This window comes from Orycteropus afer, unplaced genomic scaffold, assembly GCF_000298275.1.
Source record: "Orycteropus afer afer isolate SDZICR_OR568_19922 unplaced genomic scaffold, OryAfe1.0 scaffold00120, whole genome shotgun sequence".
NCBI lineage: Eukaryota > Metazoa > Chordata > Mammalia > Tubulidentata > Orycteropodidae > Orycteropus > Orycteropus afer.
This window is the reverse complement of record NW_006921707.1, coordinates 4596408-4611144: the sequence shown is the minus strand read 5'-3', so window position 1 is coordinate 4611144 and position 14737 is coordinate 4596408.

Here is a 14737-nt window from a genome sequence, read left to right as displayed (position 1 = left end):
CACTATGAGTCAGGTCTGACTTGAAGGCACATAACAACACCAACAATGCTGTTAGACTATCAATACCTATGGAGAAAATCAAAGACCAGTTAAAGTGAAAACAAATTGAACTGATATCCTAAAATAGAATATTTAGAAACCTGTACCCCAAGTAAATTGTGACTTACAGGTCAACATACAGTGGGTATTATAGGGATATTTCCCTTGCCATAGAAAACAATACTCCAGAATTTGTCTGGCATCTTTTGCTATGTAAATAATCACTTAATAAGAAAGTAAGTAATCAATTGTAACATCTCAGAAAAAGTTAACACAATAGCAGGGCAACCAGTAAATTCACGTGCAAGTGGTCATGAGAGCTCCTTCAGACAAATATGATATCATCTGTATCATGCTACAGCACGTAGAACCACGAAAGAGTTAATGTTTATCGCAAACTGCCTTTACTCCCATAGAGGAAATAACCAATGGGGGGAAATCTAGCTGCCTGTGTAATGGGAAAAATGCACAGGGGCCACGAATCTTTAAAATCAGGCATTGTAACATCTGTTAACTAATGCAGAATGACAGGGAACTTCTGTGAAAGTATATGTTGAGAATATAAATAGTGGAATACTGTAATTCATTACAATTACATTATGTAGAATAAAACCGAAAGAAATTCTTCATGACTGAAAGCTTGAAACGTTCCTATATCAATTTTAATAAGGAAATTCTGACTGTTTTAAGACCTACTCATAAATCAGAACAAGGAACTTATACCACCAGCCTGGTGGTGCACAGTCAAAAATATAATACACAGACCTCCTTTTCTATGTCAGCACAGGAACACAGAGCAAGCCAGCAGCACTCAAATACCAAAGCAATCCAGTTTGCTGGTATGCAAATGAGAAAAACAAAACCTGTGCTTAACACTGAATCATGGCCTGCCACCCAGTAGGCTATCATTCAAAACAATACAAATATCTTTACAATTCCTTCTTGTCAGAAATTAGAACTTGGAAAAGCTTGGGTGTTTTCATGTAGACGCTGGCCAGATCTGATCAGAAGTTAGTTATTATTACAAATTAAAGAAAGAAAATGCTTCAGTAGGCTGTAATGGCTTTGCGCTCTAATTCGGCAGCCACTGGGAGGTCAAAGGCATACCTTCCCTGACAGCCATATATGGCCTGAGGGCCACTGGTTTTTTTTTTTTTTTTTTTTTTTTTAAGATGAATGTTCTGGTATGAGCATGCTCCTAGAATCCAGTGACGTTCTTACTCAGGGTGGTCTGTAAATATTCTAAATCTTTGCTTACTATATAAAATTACAAGAAAGTGTTATCTTGCATCACTCACAAGCACTAGATTTCTTAAGCTATGCAAGCCCTATTAAACAAATAATTCTCTTCAGAAAATAAGATGGTTTAATTCCCCTCCACCCCCCACACATTGCTTTTAGCTAGGAGCTGTCTTTTTGTTCTGTATTCTGGTTTATGTAAAAGAAGTAAAATGTTACGCTTGTAAGTCAAGTATATCACAGGACTTTAGCTTTAAAATACGTGGAAAGATCAGTTTTCTACATGTGGTTTTGTCTGTCTCTCCCTGTCTGTTTCTCTGCTTTTCACTCTGGCTTCATGCTGTTTTTGCCTCACTCTGCAAAGGAGATTTCTCTCACTTTACCTACTTTCTGATCTTTCATGTGAACCACCCTGAGTGCATGAGCAGAATGCCAGATGAAGATAGAGAAGATGAAAAGACACTTAAAAGATTTCCCAGTTACACAGGAAAAACAGGACAGTGTAAGGGGGGGATCCATTTTAAAGGAAATGTGTGTATAAGGGAACACTGGAGTTTTGTCAGAACTATACTGTTGACTACACTTTCTTTCTTTTCTTTTCTTTTTTTTTTTAAGTGCTTGGGGTCTAATCAATTGTAGTACTTGTAATTCGATGTTGAGATATAAACCACAATGTTGAATTAATATGGGCCCATGTCCTACCTGGATCATACTGTTAACATCATGTGACCATCTCTTAGAATTCTGTCTGAAATTAATATTATCTGGTGACTAAACATCCAGGACTGGACCAATAGTTGTATGCTCTTTTATCTTCTAAAGAATCAAAATGATTTTCCTGCTTATAGCCCTTATTTTGGGAAGGCAAATTTGTGCTATTTGCTATAACACATGTAATGAGCCATGGTGGTGCAGTGGTTAAAGCAGTTGGCTGCTAGCAAAAAATGTTGGCAGTTTGAACTCACCAGCTGCTCTGCGGGAGAAAGAAGTGGCAGTCTGCTTCTGTAAGGATCTATAGCCTTGGAAACTCTATTGGGCAGTTCTACTCTATCCCATAGGGTCACTAGGAGTCAAAATAGACTTGATAGCAATGGGTTTTAACTTTGTTTTGCCAAATAAGACATGTCTCCTCACGGGATAAGATTATAGTGGCATTGCAAAGTAGTTCTCTTGAAACAGTCTAAAACAGATTATGTTCTTAAAGAACTGGATTCTTGACTTTGCATGTTTTAGCACCACATTCCATTAAACCTGTGTTTGAAGTTACTAGAATTTGCTAAAATATTTGATTATGCCTAAGCAGATAAGAGATTATATGCTTTATGTATATAGTAGAAGGATTTGTTCCAGCTTGGATACAGGGTATTAATTGGCCACCTACAGTGAGCAGTGTTTAATATTTTGCCCCTACCCTCTGGCCTCACTCCTTTCTTACTGCTTTTCAGGCAGAAGAGCATGTAAGTATTCTCTGAACTAAATTTGCTAACTTTCTGGAACACATTTAAACAATGTGTGCTACTTGTGTCATATTACATTAACTTCACTTCTAATGACAAGTTGTATATAACTGTAATAAATAGCTCCTCAGGGATCAGATCAAGATTAACTGAGAGAAAGTGCACTGCTGTAGTTAAGTAATTTACAATATCTCAGTAAATGCTTGCAAAGAAATGTTTGCATCAGTAGAGCTGGGTAACAGCATTTGTGGACACTGATGACTGTAAGATGTTAAACTCTCAAGTGGAAAGTTATAATCATTTGGATTCATTTTTTTAAAAGTGACCTTTAAACTTCACAGTGTTTGATACTATGTTGTCCATAATACCATGGTATGTTTGTGACAGAGAATCACCAGTTTAAAACAAGGCAATGTGGGCACTGGGTAAAGGTGGTGATGTTGGTATTAGTGGTGGTGGTGCTGTGTGTAAATTGAAGGGGGCTGTTATGGAGCAAAAATAATCTCAGCAGGGATTATGAAGTTGAGAAGAAAACTTTATTTAAAGAAAAAAAAAGTTGAAGCATTTTTAATTAACTAGAATAGTACAGAAGAGAAAAAAAAATACAAATGTTTATGGGTAGAACACAGTCAAGTTGAGTAATTGGGTCTGATTGACTAGGGCATGTAACTCCTTGGAAAGCGGATTGAGCAATCTACTTACATAGAGATACTGCCTCAGAAACCCAAGGAGGAGTTGCTATGAGTTGGAAACGACTCAATGGCAGTGAGTTTGGTTTTGATTAAGACTGGTCCCTTCCCTAATGTGCTTAAACAGATCACAGTGAGTTTAGAGCCTGGTTAGGTTCACCTGCACACATGTAAATCTGGTATCATAGCATTTTACATTTGGTCCTTTTCCTCTTCAAATTGGTTCAGTCCTGTTCCAGATTTGAATTTAAATATTGAGTCACCTCTGGATTATTAATAATTGAGTTATGTTCAGTGTATCTTATTCTTTGTTTAGACAATTTTCATCTACTGCTCTGGCAAGCAGTTGACAGCAGTAACCTGTGAAACGAGAGGCTTAACTACATCTTCTCTTTTAGGAAAGTTTTAAGAGAGGCAGTTTTCATCAGTCTACTTTTGAATTCAGTCAATTTCAGGAAGGCATTGAACAGAGGAAGAAAATGAAGATCTAAGTGGCTCCCTGCCTTTGCTGAGTTTTGTCTTCATTGTGAGTTCAAGCCTGCTCCTGAGTTTGAAATGAATTGAACATCAAATGCATTCCTACACAAAAACTCAAAACCAAACCAAATGCCTTCAAAATCCTCCAAAAAATAATTACAGTGGGGATGTATTTAACCACTGCTCCTGCCAGGAATGAGATGTGTCCCAATCTTTTATTTTTAGCCCTGTTGTACATATAGATACTGGATTACCTCGTTTACTACAAAACCACCAGATGCCCATGGACCCCTGAGCACTTTGTGCACACTTTTGAGAGTCTTTAAGGTGTTTACAAAGGAAAGTCAAATGGCCCAAGAAATATCTCACTTAATGCTGACTTGGTGATGGATAATTCTTACTCCAAAAAAGATGACCCCAAGGTAGTCCTTTGCGAAAAGACTCCTTATTCTTATCCACACAGACCTTTTAATCTTAAACTTACTGTGCCTCCTGATAGGCTGCCAGGAAGCAGGAAGAGGATTTTTGGAAATCATTGTGCTCCCTTCTCTAGGTTTCTCTCTTCGGCTCAAAGGAAATTTCTGGAAAATGACAACAACAAAAACCTTGGCTTTGAGAAATTATCCTTAGCTTGATAATTTACCTTGCCACAACAGTCTTCTTAATAAATTTTAGCTTTGGGAAATGCCAAGCAAATCAATAAACTCTTCTCTCTTCATTACATCTCCATAATCATCCCTGACACAATAAAGCCCAGCCTGTTATCTGCTACATGGAGTTGAGGGAAAAGGTAGGGAGGATTGAAGTAATATGGAAAAGAAAAAAGAGTTAATATTCTTGAAAAGATTGTACCCCTACATTATTTCTTGTTCACCTCCTTAGAATGGATTGACAACTCTTTGGACAAATGGAAAATTCCCTTCCTTCCTTTAAAATCTGAGATTCTTTCCACAGAGATTTTAGTTGCTTCAACAGATTTTGAAATCTCTGGTGTCATAGGGGTTAAAGCACTCAGCTGTTAACCAAAAGGTCAGCAGTTTGAATCTACCAGCCACTGTGCAGAACAAAAATGAGGCAGTCTGCTTCTGCAAAGATTTACAGCCTTGGAACCCTATAGGGCTTCTACCCTGTCCTAAAGGGTCGCTGTCAGTCTGAATTGACTTCGATGGCCGTGTGATTTTTGTTTTTATAGTGCAGCTCCCAATAAACAACTTGTACTTGTAATTATTGCTTCTAAGAAATGATCCATTTTTTTACTTCTTTTAAAAATCTAACATTAATTGTCCTATATTCTTTTATTAATTTTATATATGTAAAGCAAAGATATTCTGATTTTTCATTATCCATAGACTACATTTTTTAAAAGCTATAAAATAAAGTTCATGCAAAGTAGTGAGGATCAAGCTGGATTTTTTCAGACTTTCTTTACAAAATTTTTTTTTTGACACTTATTTAGATTAGAATTGGAGAATCTTTAATCATTTCAAGACCTGCTATAAAATTATCATCCACTTAAAAAAAAAAGACATGAAAGTATACTATACTTACCTTTAGATATCACTATAACCTTCACATTAAATTTATATCATGCAAAGTTTTATGGGGTGCAATAAAAATCAACTACAAAATAATAGTATATCTTCAAAGAGGTTGAAGATAATCGATTGAAATAATATAAATGTCTATTTTATTGCTTTTTTCCAGTTTCTCTCATTAAGTTCCAACTGCTATCATTCCCATTTTATATTTTTTTTTAAAAAATGAGACACAGAGCTATAACATGAATTTCATATCTCTCAAAAATTGGACACAGCAATATGGAACTCAAGACTCTAACCTCTATACATTTCTATGTCTAATAATTTCTGGTTTTGGCTTTGGCTTCTTGTTAAATGAAATTTTCCCAGGAAAAATGGGACATTTCCATAGACAGAAACCATTTTTAACAAAATCAATTTTAAAAAGTAAGTTGAGTACTGTGACTTTTCCCCCAGGTTTTCAACATTTATTCATTCATCCATTTATTCATCTATCCATCCATTTACTTATCATGCTACCAAATGAGGAGTTTTGAAAAATTTTTCATTTTATAAAAATATTCTTCAGTAGTAAGTGAACTCTTCAACATGATGCTATATAGCACACAGATAAATGGCTTCTTCAAGTTCTGAAAAAATGAAAAAACGCACTGCCAATGAGTTGATTCTTACTCATAGTAACACCCACTGGGTTTCCAAGGCAGTAAATCCTTACAGAAGCAGACCATCCCATCTTTCTTTCATGGAGTGGCTGGTGGGTTCGAAACATTGACCTTTTGGTTAGCAGCCAAATGTCTTAACCACTATACCATTAGCCTTGTATTCAAAGAACTAACCTAATTTATTCCAAGTCAATGATATGGGGAAAATAATGATGATTGTTCAGGGTGTCTTCATCCTCTTAAATCAGTTGGGAATTCATAGGTGAACCTGGTTGTAGAAAAAGGTATTACCTCAAAGTCTTATCTTATTTCTAAATCTAATGATTTCTCTTGCCTTGAGTAAAACACTTTAGTACCTGCTCTCCTTTCAGTTCTCTTGATGTGAAAAGAAGTAAAATTTATGTAAAGCTTGAAAAGTATGTTGACAGTAATAGATAACATTTCACAGCAGATTATTCATGCTCTTTTGGCTAAACCCCCCACTGAAAGCTCCACAGAATATACCCAAAAATAAGTTTGGCATATGAGCAAAGGATTTAGGTAATTAAATTATCCCTTTGTATTTCTGGATAAATTTCATCTTTTAAGGAGAATAAAGTAAGGGAAGACATTATTGGTTTAATACATTGATTTTAAAACTATGTCATAATAGAGGTAGATTTTTTTTCCCCTCACTTAAGTCCTCAGTGCTACTAAACCTCCCTTTGGAAAGAGAACTTAGAAAAAGTTTTGAGTATTGAATAAGTTACAAAATGCAGTTTTATGAATTTCTAAGCAATATAGTGTATAAATTGGTATGTATCCAATGTTGAATGTATGTACTATCTTGTTGTCATTGTATCACTCTAGCTTTGGGATTGTAATCTTCATTGAAATCGGATTTTTCCATGTTCTCAGAGGTTTCCTTGGTTTTTTTCAATGCCACTGTGATGCCAGTACAAACAGGGAGTCCCCTTGACCTCAAAGGGAGCTTTGTACTTAGATTTGCCACTTTGGACATGGAACAAACTGTAAAAAGGGACACAGAGTTCTAAATTCCACCTGATTTCATTGGCCTGTGTATGCAGATATTTCTCTAAAATTCTATATTTCTTATTTTGTTTTCTTAATAAAAGAAACAAAAAAGAAATAGATTTCACATTATATACTCAATGAGTGATACTTCATGGTAAAGTAAGAATAAGTTCAAGTTACTATGGTACCATGCATGCACCAGACTTAATTGTCATGTATGCTTTAGAAACCTGTCTAATCTTAGTTTTTAGGTGTTTTTTTCTTTTTCTTTTTCTTTTTTTAAATTTCAATGAAAATAATCTCAGAGTTGCATCAAGTGCAACCAAAATAAGAAAAATATATTGCAAACCTACCACGAATTCAAGAATTATGTAGACACCATCTAAGTTACTTTAACATAAGATATAAATCCAGAGATTTCTCATGCCATCATTTTGTAAATAATTACAGTTCTGCTGAATCTGTTGTATAAAGTTTACATGGGAGGTTCAGCGCACCCTTGCTCTTGTTTAGAACATTCGGAACCACCAGAGAGATGTTGATATACGGCTGTGCTGTTTCAGTGCCTAAGACATCTACTACATGGGAGCATAATAAACAGGGGCATAAAGACAGGTTTGTGCAAGCAGTTTGGAGTGACCTTTTTGGCAGCTGAAATCCATCTTGAGTACATGGTGCTGATGTGGACAGACATGTAAACTTAGCCTTGTTACCACAACTACTAGTTCTACAAATATACTCAGATGCCCAAAATGTACATCACTCTTAGGAAAGTGATTTTAAATGGGGAGTGGTAGTTGAGGAACAACAACTGAGATAAGATCAAAACCCATATATTACCAAGAAATCTCTGTGATCAAGTTAACAAATGTGTTGAAAGCATGGAGTTAGGTAGATTTAATCCAAAAGGCCATAAAGCTAAGATCCTCTTGATAGCTTATTTAGATGAAAAGATATAGCTTGATAGTTTTTAATAACAATGCAAAAAAAAAATGCATTAATTTCTTGCTTCTCAAAGTTAGTCTTAGCAGAACAACAAAGTCCGTGTATCTAAAGCAGTATGTTTAAACATAAATGCAGATATACTTACTGAATAATTTGAGGAATAAAATAGGCACTTGTGTATTGAATTCGGACAAGTGGAAAACACTCAAACTTTAATCCAACATTAAAATATCTCTTAACCAATGAGGTCAGCTTTGGTCTCTAATTCCAACCCCACTGTCCTAGCATGGGTGATCTTTCCAGGGCAGCACTAACAGGGGAAGCCCTCTGATTTAGCAAAATAACTTTTGCCTGTGTTTTCCTCAAGCATGGACACATCAGTGACATTGATTTTAGTCTCCGAATGTGGTTACTGCTTCAGAGCACTTGGGTATCCTAATTGTTGACCCAGTCAATCCTCTTGATGAATCTACTCCTTGTTTCTTTTGAAATAACTCACACCTTTTCAGGAAATGTTTTAGGATAATCTTCAGTTATTATTTTTACAAATCCTTGAAGATGGTTGAGCATGCACTGTTATTCCAGCAATTAATATGAAACCTAAAATCAATAGAAACTTTAAAGGAAAAGATTTTCACCAGTCATAGGCAGAATAAGAAGCTCTGGTGGGGTAATAATTTAGAAATAAGGCTGCTTATTTCCCATTCCTTTGGCTACCATAAGGAGGGATCTTACATTCCTAATGCACCCCCAACTCTCACCTCACACTTTCTGTTCATTAATGAAGTTGAGAGTCACTGATCAGATAGGTGAGTTTGAGGGAAAAAAATGGGCTTCCATAACTGATATGCTTGCAAACTATTCCTTTTTCTTTTTTTGGAGCCTATTGCTTGCAGAAAACACAACTTCTGGTCTGCTTCTCCAGACTCAGGTGTATAGGATCAGGCCTCCACATGGGAGCCTCTGGTTGTGGGTGGTGCTTGTGCCTGAGTGGCCTGATCAGACTGTTTGGGGTTCAATATTAAATAACAAAAACTGTCTTTAATCCAGATTTTATCAATAAAAAAGTGATGTCTTAACTTTAAAAAGACATAAAAATAAAACAGTTGTCACTGCATGATCACACGTGTCTTCTCATGCTTATATGAAGCTTTAAATTTAAGCAGGATGGATTAATTTAGCCATTGAAAATATGTGAATCCTTAAAAAACAATTTAGCAACATGATATTCTCTTTCTGAATTAGTTTTTCATATCTAATTCCAAGTCTGTTTTTCTGGTTACAGTGTTATTTATTTATTTTTTTAAAAAGAACAGAGTTGGGAATTAAACTAAGTGTTAGACTCTTGAAATCAGCATTCAATCTCTGATCAGGAAACTTCACCTTTAATGACCCAAATGATTTTAGCAGAATAAGGATAAGGTATTAAAAACCTTGTAGGTACATCTCGTGCTCTGTTAAGTACCAAAGAAAGAGAAGAATGGCAGAAACCCAATTCTTGCCTTTTAAGGAGCTTATATTCTGAGAGGCTAAATACCTTTAAGGGAAAAGATCATTTTGGAACATTCCAGTGGGCAAAAGTACTGTGGACACAATGTCAGTTGGGAATTACCATAGACTTTTAATAATTGAGATGTAGAGTAGGGTGCCTAATAATACCAAAACTCAAAAACAGAAACTCACTGCCATCAAGCCAATTCTGACTCATAGCGACCCCCTTTGGGTTTCTGAGGTGGTAAATCTATACAGAAGTAGAATGCCCAGTCTTCCTTCCACAAAAATAATACAGGGGAGTATTTTTCTCTCATGTAAAATGAAGTCCAAGATTAGGCAATCCAGTGCTGGTTCAAAGGTTCTTCTAAGTCATCAGTGCCCCAGTCTTCTTCTATATTTCTGTTCTATCTTCCTTTGTATCCATCCTTAAGGTCCTCTCATGCATATAAGATTGTCCCTGTAGCTCCAGCCATTATAGTTACTTTTTAACAAAACCAAAGCAAACTCACTGCTGTGGAGTTGTATCCGACTTATAGAAACCCCTCCTTGGGTTTCTGAGGCAGTATCTCTACTCAGGTAGATCGCCCAACCTTCCTTCCGAGGAGTGGCTGGTGGGTTTGAACTACCAGCCTTCTGGTTAGCAGTTGAAAGCCTTAGGCACTATGCTACCAGTCCAAAAAAAAAAAAGAGAGAAGAAAAGAGATTTGAGGTCTATTTGCTTAATTTTTCTGGAAGATTCACTCACTAATTTCCTCTTACGTGTCATAGTCTTCTCCTATCTAGGAAGGAGGCTGGGGTATGAAACTTCATATCTGTATCTGATTACATTGCTTTAATAGATGAGAATATTTCGATATCTAATATTTGATACAGGAGTTTCTGCCACAGGAACTTGAGATGATTTCATCAAGGAATGCTAAGTGACAAATACAATTTGTTTAGAATCAGAAATCTACAATTTCAGAATCTTAAAATTTCTTATAATCGAGGCAGAAAAATATCCTATAAAGTTGCAAGGAAGTGTGAAGTTAAGATGCACATGTGGCAGAATGCAAAGAACAGAGCGAAGACTTCAATCAAATTCCCTGTCCATATTAGTATCAGAAAGCAGCTATGGAGTTCTAATAATGAAGATGGATATGTTCTCATTTTGAACAAAGAAGGAGATATTATTTCCAATAAAACTTAAAATATTTCCTAAAAGTATATGCTAATTTTGTGGATAAATTGTTTCAGAGAATAAAGTAATGACCATCTACCCGCTTTTAAACACAATTTCAAGGCATTGATTTCTAGTGACAGAGCTAAAAAAGTGATAAAGTTCCTGAATCCTAAACATGCCTATGAACTGTGATATTTTATATTAAAGATAACAATTTTAATAGCAAATACTTTTTATTGCATGTACTATATAGTCAACTCTGAAAACTTTACATATATTGTCTTCTGTGAAAAAATTACTTAGACATTTGCAGAAACTTTTCAACAATAAATAAGAATGAGACAATGACATATGATTTCATAAAAGGTTGTTGTTGTGGTTGTTAGGTGCCATCGAGTCATTTCCAACTCACAGCGACCCCATGCACGGCAGAACGAAACATCGCCTGATCCTGCCCCAACTCCGTGATCTTTGCTATACTTGAGCCCATTGTCACAGCCACTGTGTCAATCCATCTCATCAAAGGCCTTCCCCTCCTTTGTCAACCATCTACCTTACCAAGCATGACATCCTTCTCCAGGAAATGGTCCCCTCCAACAACATGACCAAAGTAGGTGAGACGAAGTCTGACCATCCTCGCTTCCAAGGAGCATCTTGGCTCCACTTCTTCCAGTACAGATTTTTTAGTTCTTCTGGCAGTCCATGGTACCTTCAGCATTCTTCACCAGCACTACAACACAAAAGCATCAACTCTTCTTTGGTCTTCCTTATTCATTGTCCAGTTCTCACATGCATACGGGGCGATTGAAAATATCATGGCTTGTGTCAGGCGCACCTTAGTCCTCAAGGAGACATCCTTGCTCCTTGGCACCTGAAAGAGTTCCTTTGCAGCTGACCTGCCCAGTGCTACAAGTCATCTAATGTCCTGACTGCTGCTTCCATTGGCCTCAATTGTAGAATCAAGCAACATGAATTCTTTGACAACCTCAATCTTCTCTCCATTTATCATGATGCTGCTTATTGGTCCAGTTGTGAGGATTTTTGTCTTCTTTATATTGAAATGTAATCCATACTGCAGACTGTGTTCCTCAATCTTCATCAGTAAGTGCCTCAAGTCATCCTCACTTTCATCAAGCAAAGTTGTATCATCAGCATATCTCAGGTTGTTGATGATTCCTCCTCCAATCCTGATGCCACGTTTTCCTTCATATAGTGCAGCTTCTCAGATTATTTGCTTAGCATATAGATTGAATAAATATGGGGAAAGGATACAACCCTGATGCACTCCCTTCCTGATTTTAAACCATGCAGCATCCCCTTGTTCCATTAGAATGACAGTGTCCTGGTCAAGGTACAGGTTCCTCATGAGTAAAATCAAGTGTTTGGGAATTCCCATTCTTCTCAATGTTATCCATAATTTGTCATGATCCACACAATCAAATGCCTTTGCATAGTCAATAAAACACAAGTAAACATCTTTCTAGTATTCTTTGCCTTGAGCCAAAATCCATCTGACAGCAGCTATGATATCCCTTGTTCCACATCCTCTTTTGAATCCAGCTTGCACCTCTGGAAATTTTCTGTCAATATAATGCTGCAACTGTTTTTGAATGATTTTCAGTAAGATCTTACTTGCATGCGATATTAATGATATTGTTCTATAATTTCCACGTTCTGTGGGATCACCTTTCTTTGGAATGGATACAAATATGGATCTCTTCCAGTCAGTTGGCCAGGTAGATGTCTTCCAAATCTCTTGGCATAACCAAGTGAGTGCCTCCAGTGCGGCATCTGCTTGTTGAAATATCTCAATGGGTATTCCATCAATCCCCAGAGCCTTGCTCTTCATCAATTCCTTCATTGCAGCTTCAACTTCATCCTCAGTACCATTGGTTCTAGATCATATGCCATCTCCTGAAATGGATGAAGATCGACCAGTTCTTTTTGGTACAGTGATCTGTGTATTCTTTCCACTTCTGTTGATGTTCCTTGCATCATTCAATGTTTTGCCCTTAGAATCTTTCAATATTGCAACTTGAGGCTTAAATTTTTTCCTCAATTCTTTCAGCTTGAGAAAGGCTGAGCCTGTTCTTCCCTTTTAGTTTTCTAATTCCAGGTCTTTGCACATTTCATTATAGTAATTGGCTTTGTCTTCTCAAGCTGCTCTTTGAAATCTTCAGTTCAATTCTTTTATCTTGTAATTTCTGCCATTTGCTTTAGCTTCTTTCCACTCAAGGGCAAGTTTCAGAGTTCCTTCTGTCATCCATTTTAGTCTTCTCTTCTTTTACTCTCTTTTTAGTGACCTCTTGCTTTCTTCATGGATGATGCTCTTGATGTCTTCCCACAATTCATCTGGTTTCCAGTCGTGGTGTTCAATGCATCAAATCTACCCTTTAGATGGTCTCTAAATTCAGGAAGGATATATTCTAGATCATATTTTGGTTCTCGTGGACTTGTGTTAATTGTCTTTAACTTCAAGTTGAACTTGCATATGAGTAGTTGATGGTCTGTTCCACAATCAGCTCCTGGCCTGGTTTTGGCTGAAGATAATGAGCTTTTCCATTGCTTCTTGCCACAGATGTAGCAATCTGATTCCTGTGTGTTCCATCTGGTGAAGTCCACATGTAGAGCCACCGTTTGTGTTGTTGAAAAAAGGTGTTTGCAATGAACAAGTCATTGGTCTTGCACAATTCTACCATGTGAGTTCCAGCATTATTCCTGTCACCAAAGCCAAATTTTCCAACTACCGGTGATTCTTCTTTGTTTCCAACTTTTGCATTCCAGTCACCAGTGATAATTAACACATCTTGATTGCAAGTTCGGTCAATTTCAGACTGCAGAAGTTGATAAAAATCTTCAGTTTCCTCATCTTTGGCTTTGGTGGTTGGTGCATAAATTTGAATAACAGTCATATTAACGGGTCTTCCTTGTAGGTGTATGGATATTATCCTATCACTGACAGCATTGTACTTCAGGACATCTTGAAACATCCTTTGTGATGATGAATGCCACACCATTCCTCTTTAAACTGTCATTCCCGGCATAGTAGATCATATGTTTGTCTGATTCAAAATGGCCCAAACCAGTCCATTTCAGCTCACTAATGCCTAGGATATCAATCTTTATGCATTCCATTTCCTTTTTGACAACTTCCAATTTTCCTAGATTCATACTTCGTACATTCCATATTCCAATTATTAGAGGATGTTTTGCCACTGTTTCTCCTCAATTTGAGTGATGCAATGTCAGAAAATGGACATCTTGAAAGCTTTGCCTTATCCATGTGAGTAAGGCTGATTTGACTCTGATAATACAGCTCTTTTCCAGTCCTACTTTGAGAGCTTTCTATGCTGTGACTCATTTTCCTCCTCTGTATTGGACAATGTTTCTGGATTATTCATAAATTTGCACAGTAATGTATTAGACAGTGTGTCTCTGCTATTCATAAGGTTTTCCCTGGCCAATTCTTTGAGAAGTGGATGGCTTCCTCCTTCTTCCTAGTCTGTCTCAGTCTGCAAGCCTGGGTGATACCTGTGCAACAGGTGCACCCCACTGGGTTTGAAATACCAGTGGCACAGCCTCAAGTCTAACAGCAACACATCACCACAGTGAGACAAACTTACAGACAAGTTTGTCTCCCTTAGCTGTTGGAAACCTCTCCAACCATCCTTACCTGGATCCCTGCGGCTAACTCCTCAATCTGTTCCAGTCCCCTTTGTCTTTTCTGTCCTCTCCCTGCTTCCCGCCTCGCTGCTTGTGGGGGGTGGCCTGGGATCCCTCTCCTCACTTGGCTCCCTGCAATTGACTCCTCGATCTGTTCCTATCCCCTTTGCCTTTTCCATCCTCTCCCTGCCTTCCCACCTTGTTCCTTGTGGGGTGTGGCCTGGGTTCCCTGTCCTCACCTGGGTCCCTGCAGCTGACTCCTCAATCTGTTCCAGTCCCCTTTGCCTTTTCTGTCTTCTCCCTGCTTCCCACCTTGCTGCCTGTTCTTATGTCCCTGGAATCTGAATGAGAATGCTTT